Source organism: Oryctolagus cuniculus, chromosome 3, assembly GCF_964237555.1.
Source record: "Oryctolagus cuniculus chromosome 3, mOryCun1.1, whole genome shotgun sequence".
Taxonomy (NCBI): domain Eukaryota; kingdom Metazoa; phylum Chordata; class Mammalia; order Lagomorpha; family Leporidae; genus Oryctolagus; species Oryctolagus cuniculus.
The window spans coordinates 106,500,504-106,520,238 of record NC_091434.1 but is presented as its reverse complement, the minus strand read 5'-3'; the positions used below and the strand labels follow the sequence as shown (position 1 = coordinate 106,520,238).

Here is a 19,735-nt window from a genome sequence, read left to right as displayed (position 1 = left end):
TAGATTCAAAAACTAGGAGAACAAATACAAACAATGTAGCAGATGAGGACAGTAATATCATAAAAATCACAGTTTGATTTGTATATACCATGTACCTCTGGTGACATGTTGCACTGTATCCCGTAGGTGTGTATAGTTGTTAATGAATAAAATTTTATAACGTTTAAGGAGATGGAAGTGCTAATCAACATGATTTAACCATCACTAACTGAATACATGCATTGAATGAGCACCTCAAAATATGTACCATTAAAATAATTTTTAAAAGTATTTTGATAAACATTATAAGTGATCATTGAGGCAAAACAAAGGGTCTATGAGAATGGGCCAGCATGTTAGACTAGGATGTTTGTTGCCCTGAAATACCAGTAACGTTGCTTCTGAAGCAAGAGGGGACAGAGAACTACTAAGACGTCCACAAATGACATACTCAGAAGTTGTCCTTGGTCATGTCTTTCCAGAGAGATTGCAAACCCAGAGCTTTCCACCATACACATGTGTAGGCATGGGATGTGGCCTGAAAACGCAGCATTGATTCTGGGGAGGCAGTAGCTTGGGTGTAACAGTTCAGAAAAACGGAAATGTTTTTCTCTGGCTGTTGTTCCTCAAGTTACTTAAATGAGACTCATTGGCTATTGATCAGTATATATCAAGATTACGATAAAACATAATGGACCAGTTTCTCTTTCCCCAGACTCCCAGGATTGGCACTTAACCGCTTGGGAGTAATAAATCAGGGGCTTAGATTTGGGGAAATATTCTGGGATCTGGATGGCAGCTGATATATATTTTTACGACAACGATGTCAGACTGTGATGACAGTGCTCACCAGGAGAATGCCGATTGCTGCTTTAAATATTAAGTAAGGTTCTCCCCACTTCAGAATCCATCCCACAGCATGATGGCTGGAGCCCCTCACTAACAGGTTCACATTTCCCTTTACAATGGCACTTTTATTCTTTTGTGTTTTTCCCCCTGTGACAGGTCCTAGCCGCTCTATTTATCTCTTTAATCTAATTTGTGCTATGACATCAAGCTTTAATTTTATCATTATTATTTCGCTTCTGTTTAAGCACCCATGGTGTGCCAGCCATCAGATATGATAGAGAGAGGATCCTTGCTGTCGCTGGGCTCACACTTTTAGAGAGACGTGACAGGCAAAAGACCCGGTAATTGGCAATAGATATTCCTCAGGCTCCCCCCAACCTCCCCCTTTGAAGCAACTTCCCCTCTCAGAGTCAACCTAAGAAGTTCCCTAGATCAAAGGTGTCAGAAGCCATGAGCGCTTGGAGTAAGTGTCAGGGCATGAGCAAATGACTGTCAGTGCTGAGTCTGCGCCTCACCTGCCCTCATGCGCCCTGCTCTGTACTCCGGCCTCACCTGAGCCCTTTCCGACTCTTCTGACTGCTCCACTGCCTCGGCTACCCAGCAGTCAAAGGCACCTTCCCCATACCACCTCGCCCCGGACTGCAAACCCAGTAGATCAGAGGCCCGGAGGTAGGGTTTTCCCAGGTTCCGGTGGGCGGAGGTTGACCCCCGCTTTGAGCCATTCAGCAGTAGGGTGTCCAGGCAGCAGGCGAGGAACCAGCCGCCGGAGTTGCCCCGGAACCGCCCCCAGGGCTTCCCCTTCTTTTTTCCACATATCCTGCAAAGATTTTGCTTGTCTTTTCCTAGTGACACTGAAGTCCTCCCATGCCCTGGCACTGCGGAGCAGCACAGAGCCTGTGGACCCTGGGAGGTGGCTCCGTGTGTGTGTGTGTGTGTGTGTGTGTGTGCCTGCGCACGCTCTGTTGGATATCTCTCAGTGTTGCGCGTGAGTGTTGGGGCGGGTGACAGATGGGGACCTAGAGCACCCACACTCTCTCTTCCTCTTTTTCTCCCATCACTTCGTGGACCCCCAAGGCACGAAGCGCTGGCTCCTTTCCGCAGCAGTCAGCGGGTGCGGTACCCCGGATTCAAGCCAGTTAAGGAGTCTTTCTCACCCAGCCAGCACCTGCACCCTGAAGCTTCAAAGTTGCGGACCACAGTTACGGGGGATGGGGGGGGACAGAGGAGCGGAGGTTGAGTGCAGCTCACCACATGGTTGCCAATCCGGGGGAGCAGGATGGGGGCCGAGCAAAGGGTCGCAGGGCGCGCGGATGGGCGAAAGAGGAGGAGGCAGGGCAGGGGAAGGAAAGGAAGGGAGGGGCACTGGAGCAGCTGCGGGGGGAGGCGAGGCACAAGGTGGCTCCCTGCGCCCCGCGGCTCCCCGGGACGCACCAGGCAGCCAATGGCTGTGCAGAGGTGTACAGCAGATGGCGTCCGACTGCGCCGTTCCTTCCTCCTCCTCCTCCTCCTCCTCCTCTTCCTCCTCCTCCTCCAGAGCGGAGGAGCTAGAGTCGCCACTGGGTTGCCAGACGCTGGAATGGGTGGTCTCCCGACACACACCACCATCTTTCTTGCGCGCAGGAAACTCGACGCTTGGCGGCTCCCAGAGGCTGCGGCGGTGGCTGGGGCGAGACGGGTGAGTACTGCCGCGCTGTACCCGCAGCCAAGGATGCTGGGCCCCCTGGCTGGCCAGTGGGCGGGGGTGCGAGGTGGCAGCGGCTGGGGCTGGAGGAGCGCAACCTGCACAGACTTTGCTCTTTCCTCACCGGGCAGCCTCAGTAGCTCCTTCTCCCTGCCAGGTGCAGGAACTTGGAAGCAGAGCTTCTCGGACGCGTCTGGCATGGGGCTGCGGGAAGGTAGGCTGCCAGGGAAGCAGCGTGCGGAGACCCTCCGGCTGGGTGGATGCACGGACTGGCTGGCGGCGACACCGCAGGCAGCGAGTGGGGCACGGACCTCAGGCAATGGGACGGAGCGGAGGGTCGGAGTGGCAGAAGTGCGCTTCGCTCCACCTCCGGCTGATTTTTGGGGGTCCTGCTGAAGGGAGCCGAGGGAACCCCATCCTACGCACTCGGAGGGCGGGCAGTTGTGTAGGCTTTGCGAACAGGTTGAGGAAGGGTTCCCCTTGGGTAGCGCGGACTGCAAAATCTCCGCGTGGGCGTTCAGGGCCCCTGGAGGACAGCTGAGCTAGCCAAGAAGTTTTGCAGCTTGCTCTGATTTATCCGTGGACTGTCAGGAGGCTGCAGCAACAGTTTACATGTCCACTGCTCCTGCTGGGGATGAGGGGCCAGCGGCCAGCTGGCCAGAATGCGAGTCGCGGGTCGGACGTGACATCACGGTGCTTATCCGAGGAACACTGGGAGTCGGACGTGGGAGTGTGGGGCAAGGGGGAGAACACGCGGATTTTCTGAAGCGTCGCCCATCTGCCCGTCACCTTTTCCCCTCTTACGTGTCCCACAGTATTAAAGTTATTTGGATATGCAAGTGAAACCACTTTGGCGTCCGTGTATTTTGAATCTTGAAGTTGAAAATCTTGGGTGGGGAGGGGTGGGTGGGTGACTGGTCAGCTCTGTCTTCCTTTATTTTTAAACCCAAGGACGAGAAAAGACAAACTTTATTTAGAGGGGAGGACATGCTCTAATATTACTTTCTGGAATATCCCTGTGGTCTGAGCATCCCTTCAGAGCTCTTTCCATTCACATCGGTACAGGCAAGTGGAGTTCGACTATGATGATGGGACCTTTGTGTGTTCTGTACCAGAGTTCATTGGTTCTTTGGCCATTGCCACGGTGAGCAGCTGGCAGCCTGAAGCTTCGCACCTTGATGCTCTTGGAGTCAGCAGCCTGACCCAAGGAGCCTGCCTGGTGTTTTCCAGGCGTGTACTTGTGGCTACTCTTTTTTTTTTTTTTTTTTTAATGGGAATGATAACCCATGCAGGCTAGGCTCAGGTTAGGGGAGCTGGTGTGTGTGTGTGTGTACCGGTGTGTCTGGAGTTTCCTTTTGACAGGCAATGTTTGAATGTCAAAGCAGTACATTTATCTCCCTGTCAGTGTCAGGACAGTGTGGGTTTGTTGGGTAACCTGGAAGACATGATCTTCAGAGAAGCCTATTTGTGCTCTTGACTATACTCAGCAGTTGGTTTGGCTTCCTGAAAGCCACTTAGGATATTGCTACCCAAATCAAGAAGTCCCGTTCAGTGGTGAGTGAAAGGCTCATGTCTTTGTGAGCTAAAAGCTATAAAAAGACCCTGTCTTGAGGCTTTACTTTGATGCACTGCTGTTTTAAAACCTCAGTGCCATTAATAACAGGAGGCTTCTTTTACACACTTGATCTTAGCCAAAAGGCTAAGAAGCGATAGGACCTTTCTTTTAATGTGGCCATTTTTTTTTTTTTTTAACAGGTGGATGAGCCAACAAGGTGGGTATGTTAGAATTGACTTAATATCCCTGGGTGTTTTGTGTGTGTGTGTGTATGTTTACCTACCTGCTGGCAGTTGAGAATTGGGAAACTCTTTGCATTAGAAATTTAAGTGAAAAGGAATTATGAAGATAATTCTCCTATACTGTAACAAAATATATAATATTTCAGAAAGAATTTGTGGGTATAATAGTTGGCTTACAAAATGTGAGCCAGTCTTGCACTGTAGCACACAGACAGATGCAGTGGCCCTAAACAACGACAATCCATTTGGGGTTCTGAAGACTTGAGGTTATTCTCTGATAAGGGCATGGAGATACGTGATCCAAAAAAGGGCTGCCTACTGCTGCTGGTGGATGTTGAGAGTCATCATATAGAAGGCTTACTTTACATTTAATATTTAAATAATACTTGAAATAATAATATCTATGGGGTTTCTTGATCATTTCCCCATTGCTTTTTATAGAAGTTGTTGCTTATTAAATAATTCAGTGTCTATGAAACAGGAATATTGTGAGGTAGAAAATAATTACTGATCCTAAAGTCAGTCAGTATCAACACAGATTCCACTGTTTGAGAGCTGATATGAATAAACTGATAACTAGAAGTAACTTTTGGTTCTCTGCTGAGTGTGCCTTTTAAGAAAAAGTAGGGAAGGAATTAAAGAAAATGCTACTGCTAAAATGTACTGCATCAAAAAAGCTCTTAAGGATTGTCTCATTGCTGCAGACCCTGTTTCTGAAGGAATAATTATTTCATTAATATCTGTAAGGAAGTTTATCCTTAAATAACAGACTAAAAGAGCAGAATAAAAAACAGAGACTAAGTTAATGGAAGAGGAGTGTCCAAGCAAGAAAAATTGTAAGTCATGTCAACTCATTTTAATTGTACTTCACAAATTGAAGCTGGAGTCATAGGATTCCTTAGAGATAAAAAGCTTTCCCCAACTGCCATCTTGCTGTTCTGTAAATCTTTGCAAAGATTAGGCTTTAAAGTAATAACATCCCTTCAGGAGTTTGAATGGGATGATGAAGAGTTGAATGGTTGTATTGAGTTAACAGTCAAAATGACAAGTGATACAATATATTAAATACCCCATTAAGATAAATAGATGAAAGGATCCTGAGTTGTGAGAACTACACTACCTGGTGAGGAAAAATGAATAGCCCCACTAACAGCCTCAGAGGTGTTCTGGAGATGCACTATGAAGGATGGTTCTTTGCACAATGATGACAGCATCAAAAACTCTTTACATGAGCTACTTAGTATGTTTTTGGATTTGAGTTTTTGAACTTGGATTGCATGCAAATACTTTGTTTTCAAAAGAAGTCATAACGTAGAAGAAGCAGCTGCATTCACTTTAACACCAACACCTAGTTTCCTAAATGTAATACTGGTCCTTAATTTAGAACTGTTAACAGAATTAATATCTAAGTGATAATTAACACATTAAACCTGTGAAAGTAGGATTTTTTAAACTCCACTCTCAATTCTAAAAATTTACTACTAGTTTGATTGGAATCTGTGGTTTAGAAGATGTGAAATCACAGGCAACCTTACTTCAAGATGATAAACATATTTTTCACCCTTTAAAATTTCTCCATTCATTGAGATTGTTCATGTTGTCAGTAGGATTTTCATGGGTGGTTATTCATAGTAGGTAGCAGTGGCTGTTGATGAAACCAAACCAAGGAGCATTAGGTATGGTTCCCAGTCAACTTGTATGTATCTCCTGACTGAGAAGGAGATCAGAATGGCAGTCATTGAATTGCTAGGGTATGTGCTTCCATTCTGAGCTACGTTTTCTGGTGGACCAGCTATACAGATACACAGCTGCTTTTCCAGTTTATAATCCTGCAGTGATTTTTTAAATGAAAATTCTATAGCTATGAGATCCAGTATTAAGGAGGAACAGACTATTAGTTATATATAGTTACTCTCTTGCTTTTGCTTAAATTTTGAAACCAAGTCTAGGGATACAGTAAGAATAGAGTTTCACTGGGGTAGAGACTTGAATCCAAACTTGGTTTGGAAGCAGAACAATTAAGTCATCTGGCACACAGAAGAACTGTTATGGCTTAAGAATATATAGGAGGGTACTTCAATAGTTTGTAGAAAATGCAATTCCAAAGTAAGCTTATTGTGATTCCAAAATATTTTACTCCATGTATGTGAATATATGCTGTTATGATAAATAACACACAATACATTTTTGCAAAATCACAAAATTCATGCTAGATATTGGTCACTGGATATTTTTCCAATTAATACTTTTGAAAAGTGCAACTCTCACTGTGATGTGGAAATATGTGGAGTTTTTTTTAAGTAATAAAAAGAGTTCCTCACACTGGGAAAGGTTGAACATTGACCTACCTGTGGGGATCCATGAAAGTGTGGAATATTTCCTGAATAGAACAGAAGGCCATCATTATCAAACTTAGATATTGTGCAACAAAGCACATGATGCTTGCTTTTGATATTGTCTCTTTAGGCATATTTTAATTATGAACCTCTTGCAATTAAATATTCTATTGCTTAAAAACAGAATCCTAAGCAACTGAAGCACAACCACAATGCTTTGCCTGGGAAGTAGCTGGTTGCTGTGTTCCAGTTGCCTGCATGAGGCATGGCTGCTGATTTGTGCCCCAGTGTTAGGATAGCAAACAGCTCATTACTTCTCAAAGAATCACAGTATTGAGAAAAGCTCTAAACTTCATGGCAGTTAGGCATGATTGCCTTTGTCTTGGACTGTAGTTTCGTAGTAATGCACATTATAATTTTGGATTGTTTCAGATGGTTATTTTAAAAAGCATACCATATAGTAGGCATAAATGAAAAATTTTAATTATAGCAAGACTAAAGTTTGCCATAATCTTTTTTTTTTTGTTTTGAATAGTTTGCTTCTGGGCTCTCGTTTATTGATTTCTACCTTTTGTGCTTACATTAGACATACTTAGGGCAATTTGACCAATGTACGTTGATATAAAATTTCTTGTTGTAAACATATTGCGGTATTTTTGTATCAGTAGGTAAGCACATACTCTGGGGCACCTGAGTGATCCACTAATGCTTCATTCCTGCAGCCCACTGCCCCAGGCAACCCTCAGACTGTGTCTTGATAGAGCCAATGTGACTCACCTGGTGTGGCCCTGGATCGTGGGACTACCTCCAGGCTATTTTTGGAGTGTGTTGTGGTTGATTTTTACCTAATTCACTACCTGGAAAAAGATTTTAATATCTCTTGATTTGAAATATATTTTTAACTGGCACACTAAAATTGTACATTTTGATGGGATACTGTGTGATGTCTCTGTATAAACAGTGAATAATGTCCAAATCAGTGTAAACTTATCTCCTCAAGCATTTAACATCTTTGTGCTAAAAACATTCCAAATCCTTCCATCTAGATGTTTTAGAGCAATATATAGTTTATTATACTTATCTGTAGTCTTTCATTGTGCATTAGCACACCAGAAGTTCTTACTCCTGTCTAACTACACTTTAATACCTTTTTATCAACCTTGCTCTATCCTTCATTTCCACATATACCTCCAGGTCTTAAAAAAGAGAATAAATGCAGCCATTGGCATAATATGCAGTTGAACTTGACATCTGTTTACATTTTATTTTTTCTAACATTGATATATGTTAAAACATATATTTGTATATATTTATATTACCTAACAGCCTACTGATGTTATGATCCCTTTCAGCTGAGTTACTGATTCATATAAAGCCATTCTATTTTGTTTCCTTAGCAAACAGAAAATAAGGATTCTGAGTCTTATTTCTGGCAAGGAATTTCCAATCCAGATCTTCTGCCACAGGTGTAAATCTTACTACTGCACTGCTGCTTCAGACCACTTAATTAACATGTACATATGCTGGAGTAGTTCAACAAGGCGTTTTTCTTTTGGAAAAGAAGTAATTATTTTTTCCATCTCCGTTTCTAGCCTTCTGAATTAATTTGTTTCATATTGACTTTCATTCATTTTTGTGATTAAGTGTCCTCACCTGAGCTTCACTTCACCTGAATTGGCCCACTCTGCGAGGTGGGAGGTGGAATGTCTCCTGGCCAATCAGAGAGAAGCAAGTGATGCTGATGACTGCCCACGCTTTGGGCAGCCTTCTTTTGTGATTGTGTTAGTGGGGATGGGTCAGATCACTTGGGTTGTCACCAAATAATTAACCTCAACTTGGAGTTTCTCAGAGGAAAGCTTTAATTACTTTTCACAAGCGAAGGACATAGTGGGGAGATATAGTTCCTCCGAATAACTACTGACCCAAAGAGCAGTTTTTTGTAGTGAGGGCTTTTATAGTGAGGGTTAGAGGAGTCTCCAGGATGTAGACAAGGGGAAGGGGTGCTTCCTGCTTGCAGTGTGCATCATTATGCATTCTATGTTGAAAATCTGACTCACTGGCTCCTTGAAGCTGTAACCTTTACTCCTTTGTGGTGATCTGGTTCCCTCTGAGTAAAACATTGTCAGATAAGTTTTTCTGAAATAATCTCTAAAAAATCCACTCAAGCAAGTAAACTGTTTCAGATGCTCTGTCCTTGTTCCTGTGCCCTGCTCTGGCCCCAGTCCTATACTCTGGGTTATGCTTCTTTGTGGCTTTCTCATAGGTAAAACTAAACCAAAACACTATTAGTGGGGCCCTGAAAAACACAAATTACACTTACTTCTTGAACAGAAAAATAAAATCGTATTTGTATTCTACATTAATTTGATTCATGCCACTCATTGATTTCCTATTAGCACCCCCCTCCTAACTGGCCTATTTCTTTCAGGTCACTCCAAAGACCTATTTAAACTGGCCCCAAATGCTGCTGTCTTCACCCTTCCATGCTCAGTCATCCAAATTTTACCTATTAGTCAAGATCCAGTTTTAATTATTTTTCCACTGAGCTTTCTCTGATCATACCAATTTGCAAAGCCTGCTCTCTGTCCGACCAACTCAGGTGATAAATTCTAATTTCAGTCTTTGATTGAATCTGTTTTCTTATTAGCATCTACTTGTGGAGTTCTGATGGTAAAGGATTTTGATGAGAAAGAGCACTGCTTTCTACTGAGAATTCTGGAAAATGTGGTAATACACATTATGGTGGGGGTATGGCATGGTTGACAATAGCCATTTGAGGATTTATAAGGTAAGGCTCAATAATATCCAGGTAGGCAGTTCCCATGACATACTGCATAGCCAGCTAGGTGCATTAGAACTACTAAGTCTAATCTTCATAATAATGTTTCACAGCAGTTTCTTTTATTTATCCCATTTTAGAAAATAGAGTAGTAGTAACAAAAAAACAGGAGCATAGTAGGTTAAGACAGCACTTGTAACACGAGCATTCCACATTGGAGTGCCAGTTGAGTCCTGGCTGCTTCCCTTCTATCTGGTTCCCTGCTAATGTACCTGCAAAGGCAGCAGATGATAGCCCAAGTGCTTGGGCCCCTAATAGCCATGTGGGAGACCCAGATGGAGTTCCTGATGCTGGCTTTGGCCTGGTCCAACCTCGACTATTGTGGGTATTTAGGGAGTGAAACATCCATTGGAAGATCTCTCTGTCTCTTTCTCCGTCATTCTGCCTTTCAAATGAATGAATGAATGAATGAATGAATGAATAAATAAATAAATAAAGGACCCTTGGCCTATTGAGGTCAGTGCAGCTGGTGTACAACGGAGCCCTGATTCGCATCTCAGTCTGTTGGACTGCCTCAAAGCCTGAAGTTCTCGTCAGCAACCTCCCCTGGAATTTCTACAGATTTCCAGACTGCACACGAATTCATCTGCTGCCGGAGCCTTACAGCTAGGGGAGATGACTGACAGGAAGAATATTGCTGAATCACTTCTACATGGAGATAAAATATATCATTTAGAAATATAGGGAAAGGCTGCGTTTTGACGGCACAGATCTTGTGCATGAAAGTCATCACTTAAATTTTCGAAGAACTTGAAACATTCACATAAGAACACGTTGGCTTTCAATGAAACAATTGCAAGGGTCAGGAAATGCAGACATACTTAGGAAATCCAGTTCATATTCCTTTTTACTAAGAAGAGTTCTATCACTGATCTAAAACTTTATTTTGTGAAATTAGCATAAAGACCAAGCAAATCAGATGTGAGTGGGGGTTGACTGGCGGTGGTCTTGGTCAGTTCTGTGATTTGGCTGGGAGATCTGGACAGGTGGGTGCCAGTGTCTGTCCTGTTTGCTATGTGTGTAGCCTGACAGGAAGCTGTCCTTGGTCAAAGCAGACACCTTTACTGAAAGCAGAACGACTGTTCTTTGGTTAAGCATGTGTGAGAAATCACATTTCTGAAGGCCTATTTTTAAGTGTTTTGCTAGATCAGCAAGAATCTCCTACCTGAACCTTCTTGGGAGTATATAATAAACCCATTTCTGATACCAGTGTCTCTTAACGATTTCTTTAGAAATACAGTGTTGGAATATGACCAGATTCTGTCTTTGCCTCTGGCAGAATCATACATAAAGAAGCTCAGAAGAGTCAAAGTTGTAAAGACACTTTGACTCAGTCCAGGAATGACTCTTCCACATTCAGAGCTGCCTAGAAATGTGACACACTGTCTTAAGGAAATGTGAGTATCCCATCTTCAGAGTAGTGGAGTATTCAAGCAGAAGATCAGCAACTACACGTCAAGATACTCTGCAAACAGGACACGTGCATTGAATATTAATAACTGTGGTTTATTGAACACATACTTTGTACCAGACACTGCCATATATGTAGTGACTTATGAAATCCTCTCAAAAAGATTATGGGGTTGGTTTCATTATTATTACTATTTCCATTGAAATGTAAAAGTGGGGCCAGCATTATGGCACAGCAAGTAATGCCCCTGCTGTTCCAGTTTCTGTCTAGCTCCCTGCTAACCAGCCTGGGAGAACAGCAGAAGATGGCCCCCTACCACTCACATGGGAGACCTGAATGGTGTTCCTGGCTTCTAATTTTGGCCTGGCCGAGCACTGGCCATTGCGGCCATGTGGGGAGTGAACCAGTGGATGGAAGATTCTCTCTCTCTCTCTCTCTTTCTGTAACTCTGTCTTTCAATAAATGAATAAATAAATCTTTTTGAAGATTTTTATTCACTTATTTGAGAGGCAGAGTTAGAGAGAGGGAAAGAAAGAGAGAAAAGTCCTCCATCTACTGGTTTACTCCCCATGTGGCTGCAATGGCCAGAGCTGGGTTGATCTGAAGCCAAGAGCTTCTTCCGTGTCTCCCATGGGGGTGCAGGGACCCAAGCACTTGGGCCATCCTGCACTGCTTTCCTAGGCCATAAGCAGAGAGCTGAATAGGAAGAGGAGCAGCTGCAACACAAACTGGCACCCATAAGGGATGCCGGTGCCTCAGGCAGAGGCCTAGCCTACAACTATTCCACAGCACTGGCCCCAGTAAACAAATCTTTAAAATAAATAAATAAGTCTTAAAAAAAGATGCAGAAGTAAGTGACTTGCCACAGGTCAAAACCTGCACCCTGGCAGCCTGGTTGTAGAGCAGTGAGGCTGAATAGAAATATAAGTTGAATCACAAATACAATTCAAGATACAACCTTTCATTTCCTAGTAGTCTCATTAGGAAGAAAAAAAAAAACGAAATTAATTTTAATGTTTACCTGCAAAACCTGTAAGATAACAAGGTTGTTGTGTATCTCATCTGTTACAAGTAGAATTCCATATGCCTTGCATTTTTTTTTTATTGGTTTGTTAGTGTATCTGGGTAGTCTGATGCATACGGAATGGGCATAGATTAGGATCTCCTTATCTCTAGGGAGCATGAGAAGGGACACAAGTAACATTTTACTAAATTGAACTTAACCAGTTTTTCTCATTTACGCTTGACACATATGTCTCTGTTCTCTTCTATATCCTTAGTATAACCCATGCATCAGAAATGGCATACAGCCCAGCGAAGTGAGATTTCTGATTTAATTGTACTAATCTGGGGATAGGTTTGATTCATTTCATGGCAGGTAAGATTCTTAGTGATCTGAAGGGCTTTCCCAAGTTGAATTTCTGACAGTCACCTACCCTCTGGGCTGTGACATGCTTCAATTGAAAAACAGAATGTGACATGCTTTTCATTGCATGGGACACATAAAAAATGGCCCATGTTTTCTCTGTGAGTGCAGCAGCCTCTGTTCACCTATACATGATACTATAAAACATTTTAATAATTCTGACTCTCTTTTGGTGAGAGGAGGGGATATTACACAGGTAGGTTAAATTGGACTTCAATTGCTTAAGAATGGTGTTAAGAACAAAGCTTCTGTTGGAAAGAAACATTCTAAACTTCATAGGGAGGAATTTTCTTGTGGAGACAGGCTCTGAGGATGTGCCATGTAGTATTAGGTACATGATTATTAGATGTTTCATTTGGATTAGAGAATTGGTGGAATTAAAACATAATGCTTGTGGATGTATGTTCCTGATGAAATACTTCCTTTAATTTTTCTTAAACTAAGTGATTTGTACAGAGCAGGATGAACTAATGTAAAGTGCAAGATGCATTGGCTTGTAAGCTATGTGGATAAATTCAAAGAGCATTTGCTGAATACCTGCTGTGTCCATGGCACACAGTGCATAAAAGCAAGCTTAAGATACGAGCCCCAGTTTCTAGGAATTTACAGTCTACCTGGGTAGATAGGGTACCTACAGCCTTCTGCCCTTGGCAAAGCCATATCACTTTGACTATGTATTTCTCTTCTTAAGTTCAAGAAGTCTTCAAAAAATTTCATGAAAAACATGAGTTATGAGAAGACTATGTATGGGCTTCAAAATGTTTGTTACACCAAAATAAATCTTTTAATTCCATTTCTCATGAACTTTTTGAAGTACCCATGTGTGAGCTTCCTACCAGCAAAGAATGCATCTTATTCATGTTTGGATCTGCAGTTTATTACAGAGTGACCACACACTAGGTGTGTGTTGAATTAAGTGAAGGAGATGCATTGATTTTATTTACACATGTGGATGAAAATATAACTACAATGACATATTTATAAAGGGGCCATCTATATGCAGCTTGCATTTTAAGTAATGAAGATGGATAAAGTCTAGTCCCAATACCTTTGCTACTCTTGACTGAATAGCGTGGCTGACTCCATTTGGTGACTTCTAACAGAACAGCTGCACTTGGAATGATGGTATTCACATGAAGAGAAGGGAGTATGAATCTTACTTTTGTCAAAATGCCAGGGTCATTCATACTGGAATTTAACCCCAGTCATAGACTCCTCCAGTATACAATGAATTCCATTTTGTTCAGATGATAAAGAACGTGATCCATCACACTAAGTAATTCTTGAAAGCATGTGTATAGGAATTGGGGGTAGCTGGGATAAAAGTGTGCTTACATGCATCCATGTAGGGCTCCCAAAGTCTGTTGAAGAATTAGTGCTCAACCACACAGGACAGCCATTTAATATTTGAGAGCAGAATGAATCAGCTAAAAACTAGCCAAGCTTAATAACCTGTAGAGATGGAGTCCCCATGAATATCCCATCAAGTATGTAGAATATACTGTATTGCTAGTATGGCTATTTGAGTCAGTTACAGAAAAGCAGATAGAAATAGTGAGGGCATCAGATCATCCAGATGATATTTCTGTAGCATTTTACATGCAAAGAGTTCAATATACTTGGTAGAGATTAAAATAATTCTTCCCAGTCTGTTGGGTTCCTCAAGAAAATTTTAGCCAGTGGTTAGGTACTGCTTCTTTACAGTGCACAGTATACCAAGCTTTACCCATTTGAGGACAAGAGATAGGTGGTAACTGGAAGGAGGGTTAGGAGTAGATTCTTTTTCAGTGGGCAAGATATTGGTTTTCATGAACTAGGCATAAATTTCCAACACTACTTTGTATACAGCTTTAACTTTCACTACATCTTAGATATCACTGTACAATTTGTACAACTCATTCATTGTACAACTCATTGTACAAATGATATCTAAGAATTGACTGTGCCCTTAAGGAATTTTCATGGAGTTTGTGAAAGGTAGAAGAAAGAAGGAAGGGTACCTCAAAGTGTAATATGGATCTGTGGGCTTTTATAGATGAGTAGGTAGAGCACAAGAAGAAAGGGATTGGGCTCCCAGTTTATCCATAGGTTTTTGTTGCAATTTTACCAACGTAATATCTGATTCTGGGTTTTATAAGCTAGTCTTTAATACTGGATATCTATATTCTCTTTAATATAAATCTTGTTTCATTTGGTGTTTTGAAGGCAGTGACTTAGCAACCTCTTTCAAGATTCATTAATAAAAATACCACCACTCTCCAGCAACCTGGAATTGTAGGCAGAAGGGTTTATCTTTGAATTATTGGTCTGCATAGAAGTTCACAGAGGTCTCAAATTCTGTGTTTTGAAAACTTGTAATGCTGGCAGTATAAATAAAATGGGACTCAAATCCTTACGATCTATGGTAAACAGTTTTGTACTAGCATGTGTTAGTGTGTGTCAGGGAAATATGCATAGGGACAGAATTATTCATTGATTGGGCAAGGCTGGCAAGCATAGATGTTTGGTAAATGCCTGCAAGATAAAAGCACCTGAAATAGCAAAGTAGTCATTCATCCCTAACCACTGAAAACTGCGAGATGCTCCAAATAGTATGAAATTATTTAGACTGTGAAGGCTTAGGAAGTGAAAATAAGCTGATGGAAATGAGATGGGGTGTATATGTTTGCATATCCCCCCATCAGAAATATCCCCCTAAAAGAAAACACACGCATGTTTGAATTATAGGGAAGTCAATCAAAGACGATAAATACAAGAAAAGAGGAGAGAGGGAGAGAGGAGGAGGTGAACAATTTAACGGAAGGAGAAAAAGCATTCCCAGCTGTTGGGACTAGACATGTGTTCAGAAATATAATTTCATTGAAACCAACAAATGAGGTGATTAGAAGTGGTGGAGAGAGGAAAAGCATACTATTCCAGAGATTTAACCAGTTCATGCTAGACAATGTCTTTCCCACTGAAAACAGAATTTAGTAACCCTCTTTCAGGTTACTTCCCATCTCTTGTGTTTACATTCTGGCTTCTGAATCTACTAGGATCTGCTCAGTGTCTCCACTTTGCCTTACTCTTCCCATCATCCAGGCTGGCTTCTGCCTCCACTGCTCCAGCTGAAAGAGTTCTTGACACGGCCACAGATTGCTTCTGGTTGTCAAATCCAATAGACATTTTCTTGTCGCTATTTATTGCAAAGATTAAAAGAAGAATATTGGAATATTAGGGGAGCCAAGAATGGATTGGCAAAGTTCCCATGGTTCTGCCATTTTGAATCCCTTTCTTAAAGCTGCCAAAATAACTAATGAAAATTTAGACAAGAAAAATGGGTAATTTGGGACTAAATGTAAACTGGAAAAGATTGAAATAGCTAATAGTTTGCAAAAACCAGTAGCTCCTAAATGAAATTGGTCTGTCATAGGGTAAGTAAAAGGAAATCTAATTAGGATTTGTAAGTAGAAAATATAACAAAGTTTTATGAAAGAGACATCTGATAATTCTGTAGGGGAAATGATACCCAGTACACAGATTTGTTCTTCCTTTTGACTTTGAAACCAAAAAGTTAAAAGGGGCAACGTTTTAAAGGAATGAATAAAGATGAACATGAGCTTCGACACAGATGCCCGTACAAGAGCCAAACGTTTATTGATCTGGAGCGTGGAGAGAGTGAAGGGCGTGCTTGTAGAATATTCTGGTTGACAGCATTACCATTGGAATCTTCGTTCCAAGAACACCTGCAGTCTTCTTTGAATAGAGCAGTTTCTTTGGTTTCATCTTCCTCCTGTTATCAGATTAATCTGCTTTCTGCACTTTGCTTTCCTGCTCAGAATCTGTCATGAGAGCCATGTTACCCAGACTGATATTCAAAGTCTTACACTCTGAGGTCTCGGACTTAGTTTTCTCATATTTTCTTCTACATTCTCCTTGTGGAGCTCGTTGGTGGCAGGTACACTTGACCCTGAAACATTCTCCCTCCTGTGACTCTGTTTGAGCTTTGGTGCTCCTTCGGTTCCTCTCTGCATCTTATGTAACCAGTGATAACTGAAGGTCCATCCCTGCCCCCACCACAAAGTGAATTCTTCCTTTCACAGCCTTCCCCAGGAATCTATCACTGTTCTGTCCAGGAATTCACACAAAGCCAGCCTAGGGCTCTGCAGTTCTGTGGGAAATGTTATCCGCACCTAAAAAAAAAAAAAAAACAAAAAAACAAAAAACAAAAACAAAAACAAAACAAAACAAAACAAAACAAAAAACAAAAAAAAACCTCTGTCCCTATCTAATAATTGCTGCTGAGCTTTCTCATTTAAATTCTTACTTGGTCACAGACTCTAGGTTTATTCCATATTTACCATTCCTTCTTTTTTCTTGTTTGGCCAGGTAGGGCCACTTTCAGGAAATTTGCGAGATAGGACAAATTGAACAGGAGAAATGATAAGCCAGTCCTTCTAAAAGAGAAGAGCCCCACTAATCCCACTATAGCCAGTTGGAGCAGACATTTATTAAACACCTGCCCTGGGTCTGTAAGTCAGCTGTAAGGTCAGGGAGAAATTGTGAGTGCTTGGGTCCTCAGCAGAGAGATTTATCTGGAGAAAAAGAACACATCAGCTCATTTTTAAGAGAGACTCTGGTCATCAACATCATCCCCAAAGTACTCTTTCAAATCTAACAAGTCAAGCAAAACCGTGGTTAATGATATACTTGTGTTTATTGGAGCTGGCATTAAGTGAAATTTATAATACTTTAGAGTTTTACTTTTGTGCTATGTGAACACTTGAGTACACTGCATCCTGTTGGATATGATTTCTACATAATTATTATCCATTTTGGGGGATACTTATATTAAATTGCTACCAGAATTTTTTGCCATTTTCAGTTGTTTTGTCATATGTTATTGAATGTGTGTGTGTGAGTGTGCATGCCTGTGTATTGTTTAATACCAAGTTCTTGATCAGGAAAATAACCTCTAATTATAATTTCAAATATTTTCCCTTTGGGAAATAAAATCCAATTTATGACCTAGTTTCTCAGGACACATTAGAGCAGAAATAAAAGTGTCTTTGTTGGTGTGTGACAGTAATATAAATATTGTTATATTGTAGCTTAATTTATGTTCTGGTTTTCCTTTCATCTGAGCCTTGTAACTGCTTTAAGGTCCCAAACCTTGTGTGATTTTTGGATTCTCTGCATTATCCTGAGTACATCTCCTACTATTTATATAGTAGGAACTAATTTAAGCATTTCTTAAATGAACAACATTAGGGTAAGGAAAAAAATCTGGAAACTTCATTGAATATAAATTAATCTGGCTTTGATAATTCAGAGTTTCTTTAGGGACTTGGAATAGTCCCAGAAACACTGAGGAAATCAATTACCGTTGAATGGTACTATAGATTGTGTTTATTTAAGTTTTGTGGAATTTTAGACATAATACATGGGATTTTACTATAAATAGGGGCAGATATGCATGTGCACAGAACCTTTCAGTCTAACAGCCCTCTGAAGAATGCAGGTTGGTTACTGATGCAAGTGGAGCTAGTGCTGTGGAGAAGCTGGTGCACAGCCTGCTTAAAGAGGTCTTGCATGCAGAGAACAGTGGACAGAGATTGTGGAAAAGGACTGTGGCCTGAATCTGGGTTAAAGGTAAAGGTCAGAGTTAAAGGAGTGAAAGGTAAAAGCTTTGGACAGGCTGGGCGGCCACCAGGGATCTGGTGTTTTGTGAGTGTGTGTGTCTTTGTATTTTGGTCTTTTTTTTTTTTGTGCTCCTGTAATATAATATCACAGACTGCATAATTTATAAAGCACAGAAATCTATTCTTTCATGCTTCTGGAGGCAGAGTGGCCCAAGATTAAGGTACCGGCAGGTTTTGTATTTGGTTACCAGTACCCTCTTGTTGTTGTGTGGTTTGCAAAGGAGGAATATTGTGTCTTCATGTGGCAGGAGAGCAAAAGAAAGAGAACACCCACTCCCACAGGCTGTATTTGAGGTGCATTAATCCATTCATGATATAAATATCTCAGTGCAGGAAGTTTTGGAGGGTGCAAAAACCCTGCAGCATCTTAGCCCATTTCGGCTGCTATAGGAGGTAAATAATCAGAAAGAGGGGAGAAGGATAGTGATGGAAAACACGACACTGCCCATGTGTGTGCAGAATCTGAAGATGCAGATGGAAAGTGCTTGATGAACTGTCAGTGTGAAAAGCAACATGTTGAGGGGCTGACGCTGTGGCACAGCCTGATAAAGCCCCAGCCTGCAGTCCCGGCATCCCATATGGGTGCCAGTTCCGGTCCCAGCTGCTCCACTTCTGATCCAGCTCCCTGCTAATGTGCCTGGGAAAGGGACAGAGGAAGTTGTAAGTCCTGCGGCCTCTGCACCCGCATGCAAAGACCCGGAGGAAGCTCCTGGCTCCTGGCTTTGGATTGACCCTGATCTGGGCTTTGCGGCCATTTGGGGAATGGACCAGCAGATGGAAGATCTCTCTCTCTGTCTCTACCTCTCTCTATAACTCTGTTTTTCAAATAAATTTAAAAAATCTTAAAAAAAGGGCAACATGTTGAAGTCACTAATACTTTGTGATTTTAAATATGTATGTGTCACAGAATTAATTGTTTATCTTTTTGTAAGCAGATATCTTCAATTTAATACACATATCAAAAAGTATGTGAGTGGCTGTTCAAGTTGGCTCCAAACTGATTACTTTTCATTTTATCATTGTGAAAATGGAGCCTGGGATTACGTTTGGCCTACTTACCACTTCCTTTGATATCTGCATAGGTGTGCAGCTCTGTCCTGTTAGTGCATAGTGGTCCCTCACCACTTCCCATGCCCCCTGTGGGCTCCACCTGCAGCTTCTGCCCCACTGCTCTCCTCCAGTACTCCCCTATCTCTGGGTTTTCCTGGATTCCACCTTGGCCTTGCATTAATTCCTTCTACCTCTACCTTTCGCCCTCCGTCCAGAAAGTGGCTCCTGCCCCTCTTCTCTCCTAGGGTCTTGTCATGGCACTATTGCCCCTTCCTTCTAAGCATGGTCTGTTCTGTTCTCATGAGACACAACATTTTTAAAAATCACCATGTTGTACAAAAATCACATAACAAAAATACTCAGGATTTATGGGGAAGAGGGAGTTAGGAGAACAACATTAAAAGTCTTCTCCAGTGACACATGAATCAAAAGAGAAGTTCACTGGTGGGAGTGAGCTTCCAAAAGGCCGCTACTTGTGGGTTGTGGAGTGGTGGAAGAAAGTTCACTTCAAATGGGTCAGAAAGTTGTAATATGGGATGTGTGTGGCTCAGGTTCAATTGATGTCCTAGAAGAATTTGTGCTTCTGTTCCATTTGTGTGTTCTGATCTGGCTCTGTTCAGCTGGCTGCAGATTTTTCATGTTCACCTCGTTTTTCTTGCAGATGAAATTGCTGTATAAGCTAACAT

General features: G+C 41.8%; 1 protein-coding gene across 1 annotated transcript in view; it reads left to right on the top strand.

Moving 5' to 3' along the window:
* The first annotated feature begins 2,132 nt into the window (after window positions 1–2,132).
* Window positions 2,133–19,735, top strand: part of THSD7B (thrombospondin type 1 domain containing 7B) — a 1,008,953-nt gene continuing 991,350 nt past the window's right edge. Inside the window, exon 1 of the mRNA XM_051849593.2 lies at window positions 2,133–2,503. The gene's annotated coding sequence lies outside the window, so the exon portion shown is untranslated. The remainder of the gene's footprint in view (window positions 2,504–19,735) is intronic.